Source organism: Bos mutus, chromosome 8 (genome assembly GCF_027580195.1).
Source record: "Bos mutus isolate GX-2022 chromosome 8, NWIPB_WYAK_1.1, whole genome shotgun sequence".
Classification (NCBI taxonomy): domain Eukaryota; kingdom Metazoa; phylum Chordata; class Mammalia; order Artiodactyla; family Bovidae; genus Bos; species Bos mutus.
This window is the reverse complement of record NC_091624.1, coordinates 108,747,482-108,756,647: the sequence shown is the minus strand read 5'-3', so window position 1 is coordinate 108,756,647 and position 9,166 is coordinate 108,747,482.

Here is a 9,166-nt window from a genome sequence, read left to right as displayed (position 1 = left end):
TGGACTGTAGCCAGCCAGCCTCCCCTGTCCATGGGATTTCGCCGGCAAGAATACTAGAGTGGGTTACCATTTGCTTCTCCAGGGGATCTTCCTGACCCAGGTGTTGAATGCAGGTTTTCTACATTGCAGGCAGATTCTTTATCACTGAGTCACCCGGGCTTCCCTGTTATACGTGTGTATATATACATGCATATACACATTAATATATTAGGGGTGAATTAAATTCTTTCTGAAATGTATTAAAAAGTATCTAGTTGATAATAAATACCAATGGTAAAACAAAAAACTGTATGCAACAAAACTGAAAAGTGTAACTTAAGAAAATATGATTGTTTTATCTATAGGTATTTAATAAGATTGTGCTAAATATATCTTGAAAATAGCTCAGAAATGAGCTGAGGAATGAATGAATGAGCAAGAAAAAAAAACAGAAAAATAACCAACCTTTGGAAAATCGTATTGTAAAATGTGTCTACTTTAAACACAATTTTTTTAAAAAAGGCAAAGCAACAATGTTCCCTCTTTGTGTGTGTGCATGGATGGTAAATTGCTTCAGTCATGTCCGACTCTTTGAGACCATATGGACTGTAGCCCACCAGGCTCCTCTGTCCATGGGAGAGAACACAAGAGTGGGTTGCCATGCTCTCCTCCAGGGGATCTTAGTGACTCAAAAATCAAACCCAAATCTTTGTCTCTTATGTCTCCTAAATTGGCAGGCAGGATCTTTACCACTAGTGCCACCTGGGAAATCCCATTCCCTCTTTCTTAGGCAGGAAGTGAAAATCAGATTGATGATAATGTATTTCATGCATCAAAACTTCTGCCAATAAGACTGATTTTAGCAGTGAGAGGCATCAGATACATTTAAGTGATAGAAAAATAAGTAAGAAAAATCTTCACGTGGACAAACTAGATACAAATCTGTGATTTCTGTTGGGAGTCCATCATTGTCTTCCAGCTTTGAAAATTGTGTCCTGGAAGAAAACAATACAATGGGACTCAATTCAACCAATGATGGGTCAGTGGTGTACCCAGGCATCCATCACTCTCAGGGAAATAAGGGTTTCAGCATCTCCCTCAAATTTGGTCCATTAGCAATGTTTAGAGAATCGGAAGTACTCTTGACTAACCTGGTGATTAGATTCCTACACACAGGAATCTTCTCCCCACACTGGCCAGCCACTCATCTTCTTTCTACTCTGCATATAGACATGTGCTTTAATTTTCCTGTGGTTTACTTCCTACAAAAAAAAAAAAAAATTTGGTAGTGTTAGTAAATCTGCTTTAATTATCATCAGTGAACCCAAATACATGATTGGGGCTTACAGTATTCAAGAGGCAGCTTTTCTAGCCCTTAGTGAGAGTGACACACGCTGAGCACTTACCAGGGCCTGGCGTCTGTGATGGGGGCCTGGCGTCTGTGATGGGAGCCTAGCGCTGACTAACGTATCCTGTCCTCAGGGAACCCAGGGGCAGAAGAACTAGGGACTGCCCACCATTCCATGGCCAGTTAGCATGGAGCCAGGCTTTGCTCCATGGCACCTTGGAACCCAAGTCTATGCCTTGGTCCCTCTATCCAATCATCTCTCATCTCTACATCCAACTGTACAGTGATCTGTGGCCACATGGTAGGCATGTGAAACAGTTGCCTATTTCATGAATGTGAATATTTCATGTATAATTTGTTAGATTGCTTAAGAAAAAAACAAAACGTCCTACCACAGGGAAATACAGCCCCAGCCATCCATCGGTAAGCATACACTCCTGTTTCTTTTTTTTTCAGTCTTCCTCTTTCTCCAGCTGACTTTAGGGAAGGGACCCTTATCTGACGCTGACTCTTCCCCACAGCTTGTCGTCCGGTTTTGTGAACAATGCGCAGCTCGGTGAACACTGCTCTGCTGATGCCTCGTTGACAGGCCCGTAAATCTCCAGAGACCAGTCATGCCTGTTTAACTGCAGGTGTTCAACTGGTCATAAAAACATCTTCCTGAAATGCTATTTTTCTTAGATGCTGGCCCTTAGGAACTTTCAGGTAGTTCTGCCTAGTACGGGGCATTGTTCTGTTTCTTGTTTATGGTGCCCCTATTTACTGTCAGACCTGATGGTAGAGAACCAGCCCCTGGTTCTGGTGCTGATAAGCACCTCCTCAGAGATGCCTGTGCTGGCCCTTTAGGTCGGCTGTTTCCCACTTTTTGTCAGAAGGGCCCTCACATCTGCGCCGCCATTTTTACCTTCCTCTGTGGCGGCCACACCCCCGTCTCCCAGGATGCCGAGCACGGCGCTTTTCCTGCCGCTATTCCCCGGTTTACCAGTTCAGTTCACCCTTCGGAACGCTCTCATTATGCCCTGACTCCTCAGGAGACGGCAGCTGTGAACACCTCTCCTCTCAGCTGCTAGCTCTGAGCCGCTTTCATGCCTTCCACTTCAAAGAGGTATCTTGTCAAGGCCGTTGCTCTGAGGTCACGATGTTTTCTTCTTTCCTGATCTCTCCTTTCTCTAAGCTCGCCTACTCTCCACATCTCTTCACCTGCTTCCTCCCTGCTTACAGGCGGGACAAACATACACAGACTTACAGGAAAAAGTGAAAATAATAAAAGACAAGTCATTTAAGTTTTCTTTACTAAAAAAATTAATAATGTACAAGCACATTTTTCAACCTAAGCTCCAAGAAGTTAACAAATAGAACAAAATTGAACAAAGTCTCAAGAACTCCATAAGTAACCGAGCTTCAGTAACTTTTGAAAGGGAAGATTTCATGGCTTCACATTTTGGTTTCGATTCCTAGTAAAGAAGTGAATTAGCATTCCTATAGCCAACTTTCAGGTTTTCTATGTGATTAAATATAATCTAGCATTCTATTTCGGAGAAGGCAATGGCACCCCACTCCAGTACTCTTGCCTGGAAAGTCTCATGGACGGAGGAGCCTGGTAGGCTGCAGTCCATAGGGTCGCTAAGAGTCGGACACGACTGAGCGACTTGACTTTCATCTTTCACTTTCATGCATTGGAGAAGGAAATGGCAACCCACTCCAGTGTCCTAGCCTGGAGAATCCCAGGGACGGGGGAGCCTGGTGGGCTGCCGTCTATGGGGTCGCACAGAGTCGGACACGACCGAAGCGACTTAGCAGCAGCAGCACCAGCAGCATTCTATTTATAATACTGTATGAAAACTCAGGATAAATTATGTGACTTTAGAATTGCCAAAAGTTATTGCTGTCTGTGTCCTTGTGTCTCTAAAAGAACAATTTGGAAAGGCTAGAAGGTAAACCAGAGTGGGTAAAATTTAGGGGAAAAATAGAGTATTTATTCCACAGTGATGAAATATAGCCACACCACGCTATGCTATGCTATGCTAAGTCACTTAAGTTGTGTCCGACTCTGTGCGACCCCAGAGACGGCAGCCCACCAGGCTCCACCGTCCCTGGGATTCTCCAGGCAAGAATACTGGAGTGGGTTGCCATTTCCTTCTCCAATGCATGAAAGTGAAAAGTGAAAGTGAAGTCGCTTAGTCCTGTCCAACTCTTAGCGACCCCATGGACTGCAGCCTACCAGGCTCCTCCATACATGGGATTTTCCAGGCAAGAGTACTGGAGTGGGGTGTCATTGCCTTCTCCGATAGCCACACTACACATTAGTAATTCAGAACATGGGAGGAGTTTAAGGAGGATTAAAATGATATCCACAGGACTTTTGTTGATAGCAACATAAAACAGAAAGAAGCAAACTTTTTTGTACTTCATCTCGCCTGCTGGATTCTGTCACAAAACAGGCATAGTTTGTATTTCAGTTACACTTGGCTGGTGGGGTTGAATGCTGGACGTAGGTATGGTCATTCTGCAGCACTATCTCAGGTCAGTTCAGTCACTCAGTCGTATCCGACTCTGCGACCCCATGGACAGCAGCATGCCATGCTTTCCTGTCCCTCACCAACTCCCAGAACTTGCTCAAACTTGTGTCCATTGAGGGAGTTATGCCATCCAACCATCTCATCCTCTGTCATCCACTTTTCCTCCTGCTCTCAATCTTTCCCAGCATCAGGATCTTTTCCAATGAGTCAGCACTTCCCATCAGGGGGCCAAAGTATTGGAGCTTCAGCATCAGTCCTTCCAGTGAATATTCAGGACTGATTTCTTTTAGGATCGACTGGTTTGATCTTCTTGCAGGCCAAAGGACTCTCAAGAGTCTTTGCCAACACCACAGTTCAAAAGCAACAATTCTTTGGCGCTTAGCTTTCCTTATGGTCCAACTCTCACATCTGTACATGACTACTGGAAAAACCATAGCTTTGACTAGACAGACCTTTGTCAGTAAAGTAATGTCTTTCCTTTTTAACATGCTGTGTAGTTCGGTCATAGCTCTTCTTCCAAGGAGTAAACTGCTTTTAATTTCATGGCTGCAGTCACCATCTGCAGTGCTTTTGGAGCCCAAAACGATAAAGTGTGTCACTCTCCCATTGTTTCACCATCTATTTGCCATGAAGTGATTGAAGAGGATGCCATGATCTTAGTTTTTTGAATGTTGAGTTTTAAGCCAGCTTTCTCACTCTCCTCTTTCACTTTCATCAAGAGATTCTTTAGTTCTTCTTCTCTTTCTGCCATAAGGGTGGTATCATCTGCATATATGAGGTTATTGATATTTCTCCCATGAATCTTGATTCCAACCTTGTGCTTCATCCAGCCTGGCATTTCTCATGATGCACTCTGCATATAAGTTAAATAAGCAGGGTGACAATATACAGTCTTGACGTACTCCTTTCCCAAATTGGAACCAGTCTGTTGTTCCATGTCTGGTTCTAGCTATTGCTTCTTGACTGCATACAGATTTCTCAGGAGGCAGGTAAAGTCTTCTGATATTCCCATCTCTTGAAGAATTTTCCATAGTTTGTGGTGATCCACACAGTCAAAGGCTGGCATACTGCAGCCCATGGGGTCACAGTCAGATATGACTTAATGACTGAACAACAACAATGAGAACATACTGTATGGCACAGGGAGCTCTACTTAATGCACTGTGGTGATCTGAATGGGAAAAAAGGGGGGGATATATGTACATGAATGGCTGATTCATTGCACTGTACCGTAGGAACTAGCACAACACTGTAAAGCAATCATATGCCAGTAAAAAGTGATTAAAAAAATCTCCATCATTCCAGAAAGTTTTACTGGATAGCCCTACCTTCTAGACACCTTCAGTATCTATAACTGAAATTCCTCCATTGTCTCAGTTTCATGATTTCCACTTTCTGACCCTTACTTTCTGCATTTCCAGCTCACTGCCTCTAATTAGTTGACTCAATCTTGGACACCTCCTGGACATATGATTTACTAGCCCCAGCCTTTGTTCATCCTCTTCATTCTTTTCATGCTCTTACTAGTCTGTTAAAGCTGCTTGAATGCTGTGATCAAATTTCATGATCCCTGTCTTGCTTCCCCCTTTGGCTCCCTGGCACCTCACTCACTTCTTTATATTCTCCTGGCTAAAATGCTGTCTTTGTTAAATCAAACTACCAGCCCTGTTCTATACCAGAGAAGCTGTAAATGGCTGAATAATATTCCATCATGCTGCCTGGCCTAACTCTGCACCATGACCTCTAATTTCAAGAGATAAATAGTACTGTTCTTGAGACTGGATAATGTATACTGATTGATAGATAGCTCACCTGCTTTGGTATTTTTCAAACTGTGGTTAGCTCATTCAATATGATTTCACTTACATGTTCCAGTTCTCTATTTTCAAATTCCCATTTAGTTCTTTTGAAGGTCTTCTACTTCTCTGTGGAAATTTCTCATTTGTTCATACTTTGTCTATATTTTCCCTCAGATCCTTGGTTTATTTGTAATCACTCTTTTAAAGTTCTTATCTACTAACTGTGACATCTGAATCACCTCAGAGTCTGTTTTAACTGTATACTTTTTTTCTCCCTTGAATATACATTAAGTTTGCTGGATTAATTTTGTTTTTTTTGCATGCTAAGTTATAACTATGTTAGATAGTGTGAATGATATATTGAATCTAGATTATCTTGTCTTCATTTCTAGGCTGTTGATTTCTGTTGTGGATGGCAGTGGAATTCTACAAACATTTCTGAACCTGACATACTTAGCTTTGTTTTTGTTGATTCAGCTCTCTGTTGTCTTTATCCCATTTTACCTTTTCAATTTCAATAAGACTGGTTTGTTTGTTTGTTTTTAGCTCCACTTCCAATAAAAGAAACCAGGGCAGTGTAGAACTCACCAAATGTGTTTCCTTTTCTTAAGAATCATCAAACTTTAAATATCTTTAGCAAATGCTTGATATATTGTAGGCTTTTACTGTTCATGGTATATTTTCTTCATTGTTATAATTGTTTAGAACAGTGGGCCAAGCCCAGTATCATAATTTTGTCATGGATAAAAATGGAATTCTGTCCCCCTTGCTTTTCATTTTGAAATGCTTCATTTTGCAAATATATATATACTTACAGACACAAACATAAAATGTAGTGTACAGCTTACTGTTTAATAGAAAAGAAACCACTGATGAGACTTCTACATAGACCAGCAAATAGAATTTTTTCACCACTGCAAAAATGTGTCCCCAAACCTGGCATTCACAATCTAAACCCCATTCTTCTTCCCTGAGTGTAATTACTCCTTTTATTTTCTTTATATTTTTACTGTCTCAGTGGATATTGTTAAAGACTGAGATTTAGTTTTGTGTGTTTGTGCACTCTATAAATGTAATAATACTGACAGTAAATGTGCTTTTATGACTAGGTTTTCTTTCCTTGACATTATGCTTAGGGAGATTTACCCAAGTCTCTGAATGGAAGTATAATTCATTCATGTTTATTCATTTCACTCTTTAACTCACTCAGATCAGTCTTTTTCTACACCATTTCTCCTAAACTGTTCTTTTCAAGGTTGCCCATGACCACCATCAAGGTTGGACAATTTCTTGTCTCAATTTGTAGACCCTCTACACTTCCTCCCTCCTCCTCCTTCCCTCCATCTCCAGCTTATTCATCCTGCTTACAGATGGGCCCTTAAGCAACTAAGAGAGCATGTGTGCAGACAATTAAGTTTTGTGGGAACCATGGAATAGATTTGTATGTGTACATACAAGGCAGTGAATGTATCTACTATATGCTGTGCTCAGTCACTCAGTCATGTCCAACTCTTTGCGACTCCATGGACTGTAGCCTGCCAGACTCTTCCATCCACGGGATTTTCCAAGCAGGAGTACTGGAATGTGTTGCCATTTCCTTTTACAGAGGATCATCTCAACATAAGGATCAAACGGGTGTCTCCAGAGTCTCCTGCATTGGCAGTTGGATTCTTTACCACTGAGCCATCTGGGAAGCCATGTGTCTTCTATAGATATTCTGAGACATGTAGGAATCTTCCATTCAAACACTAGAGAACCATATCAAAATAAATAATTAGTGCTGTCTGTAAAATGGATTCTGGGGTGAAAAGAATGGAAAAAGAATCTGTCTTACCTTTACAAAAGTTAATCAGAAAGGCTATCTCTGGCCAAATCAGCTCAACAAAATTTCAGTTTAGACATGAAATGATGAAAGACTTCAGGGGTGTGGGTATTTTTCAACATGTTCACAATTCTGGAACTTCTGATATCTTTTATTATAGTAGAAATTGATCATCTGGGAAAGGCATTAAGTGACAAAATTATTTCTTTTATTGCTGGGAAAGATCTACTTCTTTAATTTCCTTGAATGTTAAACTACCTTTGAAATCTTAAATGCTGAAGCATATTTTTTAAATTATCCAAAAGGGTCTTATTCTTATTCTCTTTTTATTCATTAGTCTGGGAATTGCCACTGTTCTGGGATCTCTCTGACATTTTTGTATTATAGACAAACCCAAGAGCCAATTTACTTACTAGTGGTGAGTGAAGACACCAGGAAGTCAGATGGTTTTACATTAGGCTTGGGGTTGGTGCTCAGAATCACCACTTAGATGCAAGAACTACCTTCTAAGTCCTATAGCTACTCTACTCTCTGAATATTAGGCAACATGACCACTTTTTCTTAAATTACCTAGATGAATTTTCTTTTTTAATAGGTACCCTGACTACATTACTTATCTTATTAGTTGTTCAAAACTCTTTGTTAAATGAATTGAGACGAAATGTTTTCTACTTGTAGCAGTTTTGCCATATGTAATTATGTATTCCTGAAAATATATCAATTAAAAAATATCTTTAGGATTTCCTCTCTCCTCTAATGCTATTAATTAAGACCAATATGTTTTCAAAGTCTGACAAACCCTGTAAATGTGAGAAGACAGTGACTCCATATGGCTGGGGTACATGAAATGGTACCCATTGTACGGGTACCCATTGTACCCATTGTTGGATTGTATACCCAACTTGTATGAAATGCACTGTGAACTCCTGTGTTCCCACCTCATGTTGGAGTTCAGGGCCTCTGGAAAATATAATGGTCTAGTTCTATTTGTATATCAGGGTATGCTTTGCAATCACTGGACAGCCAAAACAGCTGGAGATATGCTGTGTTTCCATTTAATATTTTGCGTGTCTGTTTTCATCAGCTCCAGTTGATTTAAGGGATGACAATCCAGCCTCTATCACAGGGGGGTGGTTGTAGGATTACTGATGCATGCAGACACTGCATAGGAAGGTAGGCTTGGAACAACTTGCCAGAGAAACACTGGTGAAAAGACAGTTTGTTCCTTAGGAATAAGCTGATAGTCCAAGGACAGAGAAAACATGTCATGCAGCTGTAAAGGGTGATCAAAGCCTGAATGAAGGTGAGTAGGTAGAAACTTAAAAAGCCTTCTAGCTTCAAAACTCCCTGATGCAAGCTTTGTCTAGTAGTGATTCTGTATGTGTGTGCATGTGTGTGTGCATGCACCAGTAATTGTACCTCTGTGGACTTTAAAAATTTTGCCCAGAAATACAACAACCATGCATAAGGATAGCTGAGAAAATAAACTAATCCATTGCCTGGTTTGCTTTATAATAGGATATTTTCTTCCAAGGGGATTCATAGGGATGAGGATCAAAAAATTTCCAAAGTTAAGTATGAGAGTGACAGATGATTATCTGCCTGAAATCTCCTTGTGACTTCATTAGTGCAGGGGAATCCCAAGTTCATTGCCAGCAGTTATGCTCCCATCCTTGCATCTAGTGTGATTTTTAATCAC